A 10,704-nucleotide genomic window follows, 5' to 3' on the forward strand; every position below is an offset into this window, starting at 1 on the left:
TGATAGGAAATTAGTCGCTTATCCTCAAAATTACACTAAAGCTAACCCTAATGCAATATAGGGCCAACCCTAGGTCATCTCCCAAGGAATGGTTTTAAGTCTAATTGAAAGTTATCTAGTGAAATAAATCAACCAAAGTTTGTAGGAATTTAGTTACCTAGCTAATTATCTAATATGCAAGTAATTAAAATGCTAGTGAAAGTGAGTGAAATGAATGAACTTCCCTTTTTACAATAATGGAACCCTAGAGATTAGTTGATTTTGGACTCATTATCTTCTCATGATTAGGCTAAGTTTAGCTTCCCTTTCCTCTTGACTAAAGCTGTCATGACTTAAGAAAATTATCCTAAGCCAATTAACCTAATTAGCTAACCTCCCTAGGTCTTAGATTAAAGTCCCTAGTTCAATTAACCAATTGGTGAAGACATTAGCCAAGTGATTCACTCAAAATCCTCTCTCAACAGCCATGGTCAAACACATAAATTGAGCAACCACAAGATTATGTCAAGCTACTCAACAACACAAGCATTAACACCACAAGATTATGCAATATTAACACAAGAAATTCACTAATTGAAAAACACAAGATTATGTGCCAAACAAAGAGTGGCAAAATTCAGTCATGGCTGTCCAAGGGAGAAATTAAATGAAACAATCCTCTCTCTTTACATCAACATCAAATTCAAATTAGAATTTATAAGCTAAGATGATTAAACCCTAGATTAAGGAATCTAACCATCTAGTAAAAAGAGAAGAGGATAGGAAACAAAAGAACTTAGCCAATTTGAAGCTCAAGACTCATCCTCCATCTTCATCTCTCTAGGATTCCACAAAGAAACTTAGCCAATCTTCATCTTCAAGAACCCTAGTGATTGCTTGTGAAGGCCAAACTCCATAGCTCTTGAATGATGGAAATGAGCTTCAATCCTTGTGAAAATGGAAGGGATGGAACGAAAATGAAGAGAGGAGAAGAATGGTATGAGTTTTGTGGAGGTTTGGTGGCTGAAAATGGAGGTTAGGGTGCTGGAAAATGAAGAACAAAAGAGAGAAAATGAAGAACACTATGAACAAGAGAGAGAGAATGTGGAAGATGAATGAGATATGTGTTGGATCCCATTTGGGGCTTAAAATGGCGTGCTCCTTGGTGTCTCCCATCAGCTGAAGCTTAATTAAATAAGGAAAAAGAAATTAAAATGTAAATGGGAGCCTTGTCACACTTGCAAGGTGGCAACTTCCTATTGGTTTGTAGATGATTCCAATGTGTGCCTAATTTCCCATGTGTCATCCACATCATTTTAGCTGATTTAATCCCTCAAAATAATCATAATTCACGTGCAAACCATCAGCCATTGACCTCAAGGAGTGTTGACCTCAATTGCCCAATTGATGCACAAGTCACATGCCACCTATGTCACATAAATCACATAATTCAATTAAATAGCATATGATATAATAAAATCTAATTCATGTCCAGAATTAAATTCATAATTAGAAGGGAGAATTTATTAAATTAACCAAGTTTCAGGCTGCACAAAATTATATAAAAATTTTCACACAAAGGCAAACCAAAAACTAGGACAAACTAAGACACTTAAGAAAGTGTTGACTTTTTTATTTAATTACTCCCAAACTAAAATGAATTTTAAAAATATAATTTCACCATTCATCAACTGGACATAAAATGCACTTTGTCAATTTTTCTTGTACATTTTCTCAAAAGTTCATTTTTTGGACCAAAATGCCCCTAGTGCACTGATCTTAGAAACTTAGGCAAAGTTCCAAATCTAATGCAATGTGTGCACTTGAAGGTGATAAATCATTAATAAAATGGTCCTAATTGACAAATAAAAGTGGGTAACAAATGTGTTCTATCAATTCCCCCACACTTAGCTTTTGCACTCCGGGCAAAATCAAGTGAAAAAGGTCCCAAAAGAAACTATAAGACAAAGAAATAAGAGAAAAACATTGTTTCAAGTCACTAAAATACTAGCTCATGAACTTCTACAAATTATCAATCAATGTGGCAATAATTACGAAAGAATTATGCACATCACAAACAAACCCTTACCAAGAATCAATGTCAAAGAGTAAGCCTCTCTAGGTTAAGTGTTTGCTCTCATCACTCAAAGTGTATAAGGTATTAAATTTCACTCAAAATTTCTTAGGATAAACCCTACTATGAATTTGTAACCCTTCTACATCTCCATCACTAAATAGCACTTGCAATCAAGAATCAAATGGACTTTATTAGGTTGTGATATAGGTAATGAAAGGATGTCTAAGAAATGCATGTATATAAAAAAATAGGGTTAGCATCAAAATAATGCTAAATCAAGATATATCCCCTTAATATGCAAAGCATAACCTAACTCAATTGAGTGAACACCTTAACACAATGAGGATGGAAAGAAATGATAAGAAATAATAAAACAAATGGAATGGATGAGCTAGGCAACTTTTTTTTTTTTTTATTTTTTTTTCTTTCTTTTTCTTTTTTTTTCTTCTTCTTTTTTTTTTCTTTTTCTAGCAACTTTATTTCTTTTCTTTTTGACTATATTTTTTTTTTTCAAATCTATCTTTGTTGTTTTTTTTTTGGTTGCCCCTAACTCTTTGAAAACAATAGAGATGAAATGATAATAGGCATCCACTCATTTGATCTAGGACATGCAATGAATATTAAAAAGACATATAAAAGTGTAACATGCATTCCTTGGGAAAAATAGGGTGAATATTTTTTTTTTAAGAATCAAACCAAAGGCTCAAAGTGGCTAACAAAGGATAATAAATAATAATAGGTTGGCTATTTGGCTCTTGGCTATTTTTTATGAATGCCATCTCTCATCTCCTATCAAACAAGTGCAAGATATATGGTCTTAATTAAGAAGTGAAACAAATTCTAGAGGGTAACATCACTAAGGAATTAATCACACATGAGTGTTTAGCCTCTTCCATGAAAGGGTAATATGCCACTCTAATCCATTAATTCAAGGTAAAAGAATGTTCACTTCACACCTATTCAATCCTAAAAATTACCACATCTCAAGAATCAAAATATCCATTCAAGAGCTAGGTAATTAAGTAACCTCAAACAAAACAAAACAAAGAAAATTTTTTTTGAATTTTTTTTTTTGCAAAACCAAACAAAACCAAACAAACAAAACAAAATGTTTATTTCTCCCCCACACTTAAATCATGCATTGTCCTCAATGTATGTATAGACTAGTGATAAAATAAGGTGAGATCAATAATGAATGCATAACAAAAGTGTGGTGCAGATATTTTTTTTTCAAACTAAAACACAAAACAAAGAAGTCAAATAAAGCAAATAAACTCTAATTTTCCTACTAGGTTCATCTCCCCCACACTTGAACTATACCTATCATTAAATATATCAATTAAAGGAAGGTAAAAGCTCAAGGTTAGAGAGATACAACCTTATCATGGTGGTTCAAAAACATGTTGAGAGAAGTCCTCCTCCTTTTGAAGTGATTTGGCATCTTTGTAGAGCTTGCATAGGTGACCATTGATTTGCATAGTGGAACCCGTGGCTTTATTCAAGAGTTGCAAAACCCCATAGGGAAACACCTTGGTCACTAGATATGGTCCCTCCCACTTAGACTTCAACTTGGCATGCTTATGAATAAACCTTGTTTGGAACAAGAGGACTTGATCTCCTTCTTGGAACTTTTTCCTCAAGATTAGCTTGTCATGAAGGATCCTTGTTTTCTCCTTATAGATTCTAGAAGACTCATAGGCATCCAACCTAAGCTCCTCAAGTTCTTGCATTTGAAGAAATCTCTCCTTAGCCGAAAGATGGAAATCCAAGTTTAGTTTCTTGATGGCCCAATAGGCCCTATGCTCTATCTCCACAGGGAGGTGGCAAGCCTTTCCATACACCAATCGAAAAGGAGACATGCCAATGGGAGTCTTATAAGCGGTCCGATAAGCCCACAAAGCATCCTCCAAGTGTAAAGACCAATCCTTCCTATTTGTGTTCACCACCTTGGTTAGGATTTTCTTGACTTCTCTATTTGATACTTCGGCTTGGCCATTAGTTTGGGGATGATATGGTGTAGAGATTTTGTGATGCACCCATATTTAGCCAAGAGAGCCTTCATCATCTTATTGCAAAAGTGGGATCCTTGGTCACTTACCAAGGCCTTAGGAACTCCATACCTACAAAAAATATTAGATTTGAGAAACTTCAAAACAATCTTAGCATCACAAGTTCTAGTAGGAATGGCTTCAATCCACTTTGAAACATAATCAACACCAAGTAATATGTACTCAAAACTAAAGGATGGTGGAAAGGGACCCATGAAGTCAATGCCCCAAACATCAAAAATCTCACAAAATAAAATGGGTTGTTGAGGCATTTCATGTCTCTTACCCCAACTACTAACCTTTTGACATTTCAAGCATGCTTTACAAAATTCATAAGAGTCTTTAAACAAGCTAGGCCAATACAATCCACAATCTAAAACCTTCCTAGCTGTCTTATTTGAGCTAAAATGACCACCACATGCATGAGAGTGACAAAATTCAAGAACAGAAGGCACATCAACATCATCAACACACCTCCTAATCACTTTATCACTACAAATCTTCCACATCAAAGGTGGTTCCCAAATGTAAAATCTAGACTCTCTTTTCAATTTTTCAATGGCAAAACGTGAAGCACAAGGAGGCAAGACTCCACACTCAATATAGTTAGCAAAAGAGGCATACCATGGAGGCTTAGATGAAATGGCACACAATGCCTCATCAGGAAATGAATCACAAGGAATAGTAGGGTTAGAGTTTACCATAGTAGCTTTTAAATGAGGTAGTCTAGACAAATGATCCGCTACTTGATTGGTAGAACCACTCCTATCCCTTATCTCCACATCAAATTCTTGCATCAAGATCACCCATCGAATCAAGCGAGGCTTAGAATCTGTCTTCTTAAACAAGTACCTCACAGCAGCATGGTCAGTGTACACAACAACTTTAGAGTTAAGAAGATATGATCTAAATTTATCAAGTGCAAAAACAATAGCAAACAACTCTTTCTCAGTTGTGGTGTAATTAACCTGAGCTGAATCTAGGGTCCTAGATGCATAAGCAATCACATATGATAACTTGCCCTCTCTTTGACCAAGCATAGCTCCCACAGCAAAATTAGAAGCATCACATGACAACTCAAAAGGCAAAGACCAATTTGGGGCTTTAAGAATGGGAGGGGAAATGAGCATGCTTTTCAAAGTGTCAAAACTCCTTTTGCAAGCATCATCAAAAACAAAATCAACATCTTTTTGTAAGAGTTTAGACATAGGCAAAGCAATTTCACTAAACCCCTTTATAAATCTCCTATAAAAGCCTGCATGTCCCAAAAATGATCTCAAATCTTTCAAACAAACAGGATATGGCAAAGAAGCAATCACATCTACTTTGGCCTTATCCACCTCTATGCCATTGGAAGAAATCAAATGGCCTAAAACAATTCCTTTATCTACCATGAAATGGCATTTTTCAAAGTTAAGCACAAGCTTCTTTTCAATGCACCTACCAAGCACTTTATCTAAAGAATGCAAGCATGAATCAAAGGACTCACCATACACAGTAAAATCATCCATAAAGACTTCCATGCAATGTTCAATAAAATCACAAAATATGGACATCATGCATCTTTGAAAAGTACCAGGTGCATTGCAAAGACCAAAAGGCATCCTCCTATAGGCAAATGTACCAAAGGGGCATGTAAAGGTAGTCTTATCTTGGTCACTAGGAGCTATAGGAATCTGAAAATACCCACTAAACCCATCTAGGAAGCAATAATGGGACTTGGAAGCCAATCTCTCAAGCATTTGATCAATAAAAGGCAAAGGAAAATGGTCCTTCCTAGTCACATTATTGAGCTTCCTATAGTCTATGCACACTCTCCAAGCATTTTGAACTCTAGTTGGAACAAGCTCTCCTTTCTCATTTTTTACCACAGTAATCCCCCCTTTCTTAGGTACAACTTGGGTTGGAGACACCCACTCACTGTCAGCTATAGGATAGATGATCCCAGCACTAAGTAGCTTAACAACCTCTTTCTTTACCACATCTAAAATCAATGGGTTAAGTCTCCTTTGTGGTTGCCTAATGGGCTTAGCATTGTCCTCAAGAAAAATTTTATGTGTGCACACAATAGGGTCAATACCAGGAATGTCAGCCAAAGTCCAACCAATAGCATGTATGTTCTTTCTCAACACATCAAGTAATGCATTTTCTTCCTCAAGAGATAAAGAGTTAGAAATTATTACCGGAAGCTTCTCATTCTCAATGAGATATGCATACTTGAGATTGGATGGTAAAGGCTTCAACTCCAAGGTAGGTGGCTCTACACAAGAGGGAATGAGCTTCTTCAAGTCTAATTTGGTGGAATATTCCATGGTACTATCTTGTCTTTTAGGCTTCTCACTTGTTTTTGATTTCTCCTCTTCTTTCTTTACAGCCTCCCCCTTTTCTTGCAACTTGTCCTCAAGTGCTTGGACTTGAGCCACGGCCTCGACATGTGAAAGTGTAGAATTTTCCTCCAATAGCTTGGGAATCCTAAGAACATCAAGCTCGAGTGGAGAAAAACTCATAGATTCGGCCTTAATGGCTTTAGTACCTACAACACAAGAAGATATACCCTTCTCAAGCATTTCAAGATCAAGCATAGGAGATATTTTAAACAAATCATGAGAAGAAGTAGTTGCATCATTCAAGCATGCATCAATCTCTAAACAAATAGGACAACTACATCCATCAATACATGTAGTAGTAACAAGAGACAAATCATCATCAACATGTGAGAAAGAATCAAGCATGTGAGACTCACAAGCATCATGAAGCAATAACTCAATGGAACTTACACCTAACAAAGAATAATCCTCAAAAGGATGTTTCATTGCTTCATATATATTAAAAATAACATGATCCTCTCCACATTTCAAAATCAAACTACCTTTTTCCATGTCAATCAATGTACGGGCAGTCCTCATAAATGGCCTTCCTAAAATCAAAATATCATCCCCACTCCCTTCTTTTGACATATCAAGCACATAGAAATCCACAGGAAATAATAGACCTTTAACACAAACCAACAAGTCTTCTACTACTCCATGTGGTCTTCTAACACTTCTATCCGCTAATTGGCATATCATAGGTGTCTTATGCATGCAATCAAGACTCAAGGCATGATAAATTGAAAGAGGCATAACATTAATGGCTGCACCTAAGTCTATCAATGCATGAGAAAAATGTGTGTTGCCAATCTTGCATGGAATTGTGAAGGAACCGGGGTCCTCACATTTTATAGGGAGTTGAGGCTTCATGATAGCACTCACAGATGAGGGTAATTGTACCCTTGCATTAGGCCTAAATTTTCTTTTATTTGTACAACAATCTTTCAAAAATTTGGCATACTTAGGAAAGTTCTTAACTACATCCATCAAGGGTACATTAACATGAATCTTGTGGAAGAAATCATATACCTCTTGATCAAATTGTCCCTTCACTTGCTTAGGGACCACTTGTGCTTGTGGAAAAGGAAGCTTCTTCATAATCTCTTGACTTTGCTTTCCTTCTTCCTTCCTTGAACTCTCCTTTCTTGTTTCACTTTGCTCGGCCTCTCCCTCTTTTTCCTTACTAAACAACTCGGCCATAGTCCCCTTTTCCACCTTAGATGGTGGTTGCTCACATATGATCTCCTCAATGTTTTCATCCTCATCATCTCTACAAAAAGATGCATCATTAGGAGCAAAAGAAGAACTAGAAACATTAACATCAATTGAAGAATTTAAAGAGGGCTTCTCGGCCTTCCCTTGTCTTTTGTCTTCTTGTACTCTTTCTCCCAACTCCTTGCCACTCCTCAATGTGATAGCATTAAGATTAGCTTTAGGATTAGCAACGGTGTTGGATGGTAATGTAGAGGCTTGAGCATTGGCTGCACTTAATTGGTTAGCAAGCATATTCATTTGAGAAGTAAGGGCATCAATTTTAGAGTTCATGTTCTCACACTTGTTACCCATACTCTCTACCTTGTTCCCTAAGCCATCATACATGTTTTTATACAAAGAGTTCATTTCAATCAACTGCTTACGTAACACATTCACATCATTAGAAGAGTTCGAATTAGAAGAACTCTCAATTGGAACAAGCCTCCTATCACTATAAGAATTAGAAGAAGGTGTAAGAGAATTACCCTTTGAGAAGAGCTACCTTGAGACAAATGAGGTGGAGGGTCACGGCCAAAGGTGTTTTGATAGGATCCTCTTTGTTGATTGTCTTGTAAAGCCACATTTGGATTTGAATAGGAGAAATTAGGATGGTCTCTCCATGAAGGGTTGTAAGTATTAGAATAAGCTCCTTGCCCTTGCCTCCCACCATAGGATTGTTTTCCATTGTAGATAGCATTTACTTGTTCAAACTTAATAGGACAATTGCTTTCTACATGCATAGGTGAGTCACAAAAAGTACAAGAATAAGGGACAAGTGCTTGAGAAGTACTTACATTGCTCACTTGAGATATTTGTGGAGCCAACATTCTCCCAATCTTGGCAGCTAGCAAGTCCACATATGAATCATTAAGAACTGAAGAACCTACCATATTCACATTTCTCTTTTCCCTTGTAGAGTATTGAGCACCACTTGAAGCCATCTTGTCAATTAGTTCCCAAGCCTTTAAGGAAGTGAGGTCAATCAAGCATCCACCACTAGCGGCATCAATGTTAACTTTGTCTCTTGGAATCAAGCCCTCATAGAAATATTGGACTAAATTCTCACTAGAAATTTGATGGTGTGGGCATTTAGCCAAAAGGCCTTGGAATCTAGTCCAATACTCATAGAGACTCTCATCCTCTCCTTGTTGGACCCCATAGATTTGCTTTCTCAAATTGGTGACCTTGGAATTTGGAAAGAATTTATCTAAGAAGAGTCTTCTTAGCTCGGCCCATGTGCTCACTTTCACATAAGAAGGGTAGTTGAAATACCACTCCTTTGCTAAACCTTCAAGAGAAAATACAAAAGCCTTAGCTTGAACATCATCAACATTTACATGCATAGGCTTCATAGTATCACAAACCAATAGGAAAGTATGCAAAAACCTATGACAATCCTCTCCTGGTAACCCATGAAATTTAGGCAATGCATTAATCAAGGAGGATTTAATTTCAAATTGAACATTAGTAGGAGGAACATATAAGCCATAAGGATTATCATGCCAATTAGGTTGAGTTAATTGCCTAATGCTCCTCTCCTCTCTAGGGTTATGCAAGCCTTCAAATTCATTATTAACATGGCCATCATCATGCAAATTCTCATTCCCATTCCCATGGCCCTCATTATGCACATGCTCATGTCCTAAGATACCTTCCATTGTTGAATTACAAACCAAATGAGAATCAAGAATAGGTTGTGATCTTCTCAATCTAGAAATAGTTCTTTCAATTTCTGGATCTAATTCAACAAAAGAGGTATGTTTTCTTCGGGTCATGCACTAATCAAGCTCAAGAAAATTAAGAACAAAGAACAAACTAAACTAAAATGCAAATCAACATGAAACAATTCAAAACACACAAAAGCAAGAGAAATAATTTTTTTTATTTTTTTATTAAACTCAATAGCAACAAAATGAAAAAAAAATAACACCAAACAAGTAGAAAGAGAGTTAGAAATGCTCAATCAAGAAGCTTTGGCAATTCTGGAATTCGCACAGTAGGCTCTCTGGAGACAGTGAACTTGTGAATTTTCTATCAGCAAATCCACATGATAAATTCCCCTGAAACTTTTATGAGAAACACAAGAGATATACAGGAAAATTATATAAAACTTTTAGATTAAAAATCCTTCCCAATCGTTCCCAGAATTTTTCACAAGTTGGTCCTCAAGTCTGGAGAAACAGGATTTCGTCCAGAAGACCTTCAGAGCTTCTAACAAACTTTCAAATAGGAAAATGGAAAAATTGAAGAAAATCCTAAACACAAGAAACAAAGATAAGACAGCGATAAGAAAAATGAAACTGGAATCAATCAATTTGAACGCACAAAGAGGAAGATATGCTAACTCAAAGTTGAAACAGGGTTTTGGGAATCCTCTGTAATGGCTCCCTGGACCTTGTTAGATTGTAAAATTTCCACAGGACACTTCCCACGTCCAAAATTGACCAAACCAATTTTAAAGTGAAGCTAGGATATAGAGCTTTCAATGAAATAAATTTCACGTTCAAATTCCCTCAGACTCATTCCCAGTTAATTTTTCAATTTCAGACAGAGACACTAGAAACAGAGTATTTTCAGCTCTACACCAAACCAACGAAAATTGCACTAATTTTTTTTTTCTTTTTCAAAACAGAATAAAAACACTCAAAACACAAAAAAACACTAAACAAGACACAAAAAACAAATTTTTATAATTTTTCAAAAAAATTTTCAGGAACACTAAAAATGTAAATTAAGTACTAAACAACCTTAGAATTAAACTTAAACCATTCCCCGACAACGGCGCCAAAATTTTGATAGGAAATTAGTCGCTTATCCTCAAAATTACACTAAAGCTAACCCTAATGCAATATAGGGCCAACCCTAGGTCATCTCCCAAGGAATGGTTTTAAGTCTAATTGAAAGTTATCTAGTGAAATAAATCAACCAAAGTTTGTAGGAATTTAGTTACCTAGCTAATTACCTAATATACAAGTAA

The 10,704-nt window shown here is 36.1% G+C and overlaps 1 non-coding gene across 1 annotated transcript; it reads left to right on the forward strand.

Moving 5' to 3' along the window:
- Nucleotides 1–8,798: 8,798 nt before the first annotated feature.
- On the forward strand, nucleotides 8,799–8,905 carry LOC129316980 (small nucleolar RNA R71). The gene has a single exon (XR_008594888.1). It is a non-coding gene; the product is annotated as a small nucleolar RNA R71 (small nucleolar RNA).
- Nucleotides 8,906–10,704: the final 1,799 nt, after the last annotated feature.

The sequence above is a fragment of the Prosopis cineraria genome, unplaced genomic scaffold (genome assembly GCF_029017545.1).
Source record: "Prosopis cineraria cultivar Desert tree isolate PC_DT_omini unplaced genomic scaffold, ASM2901754v1 PC7, whole genome shotgun sequence".
NCBI lineage: Eukaryota > Viridiplantae > Streptophyta > Magnoliopsida > Fabales > Fabaceae > Prosopis > Prosopis cineraria.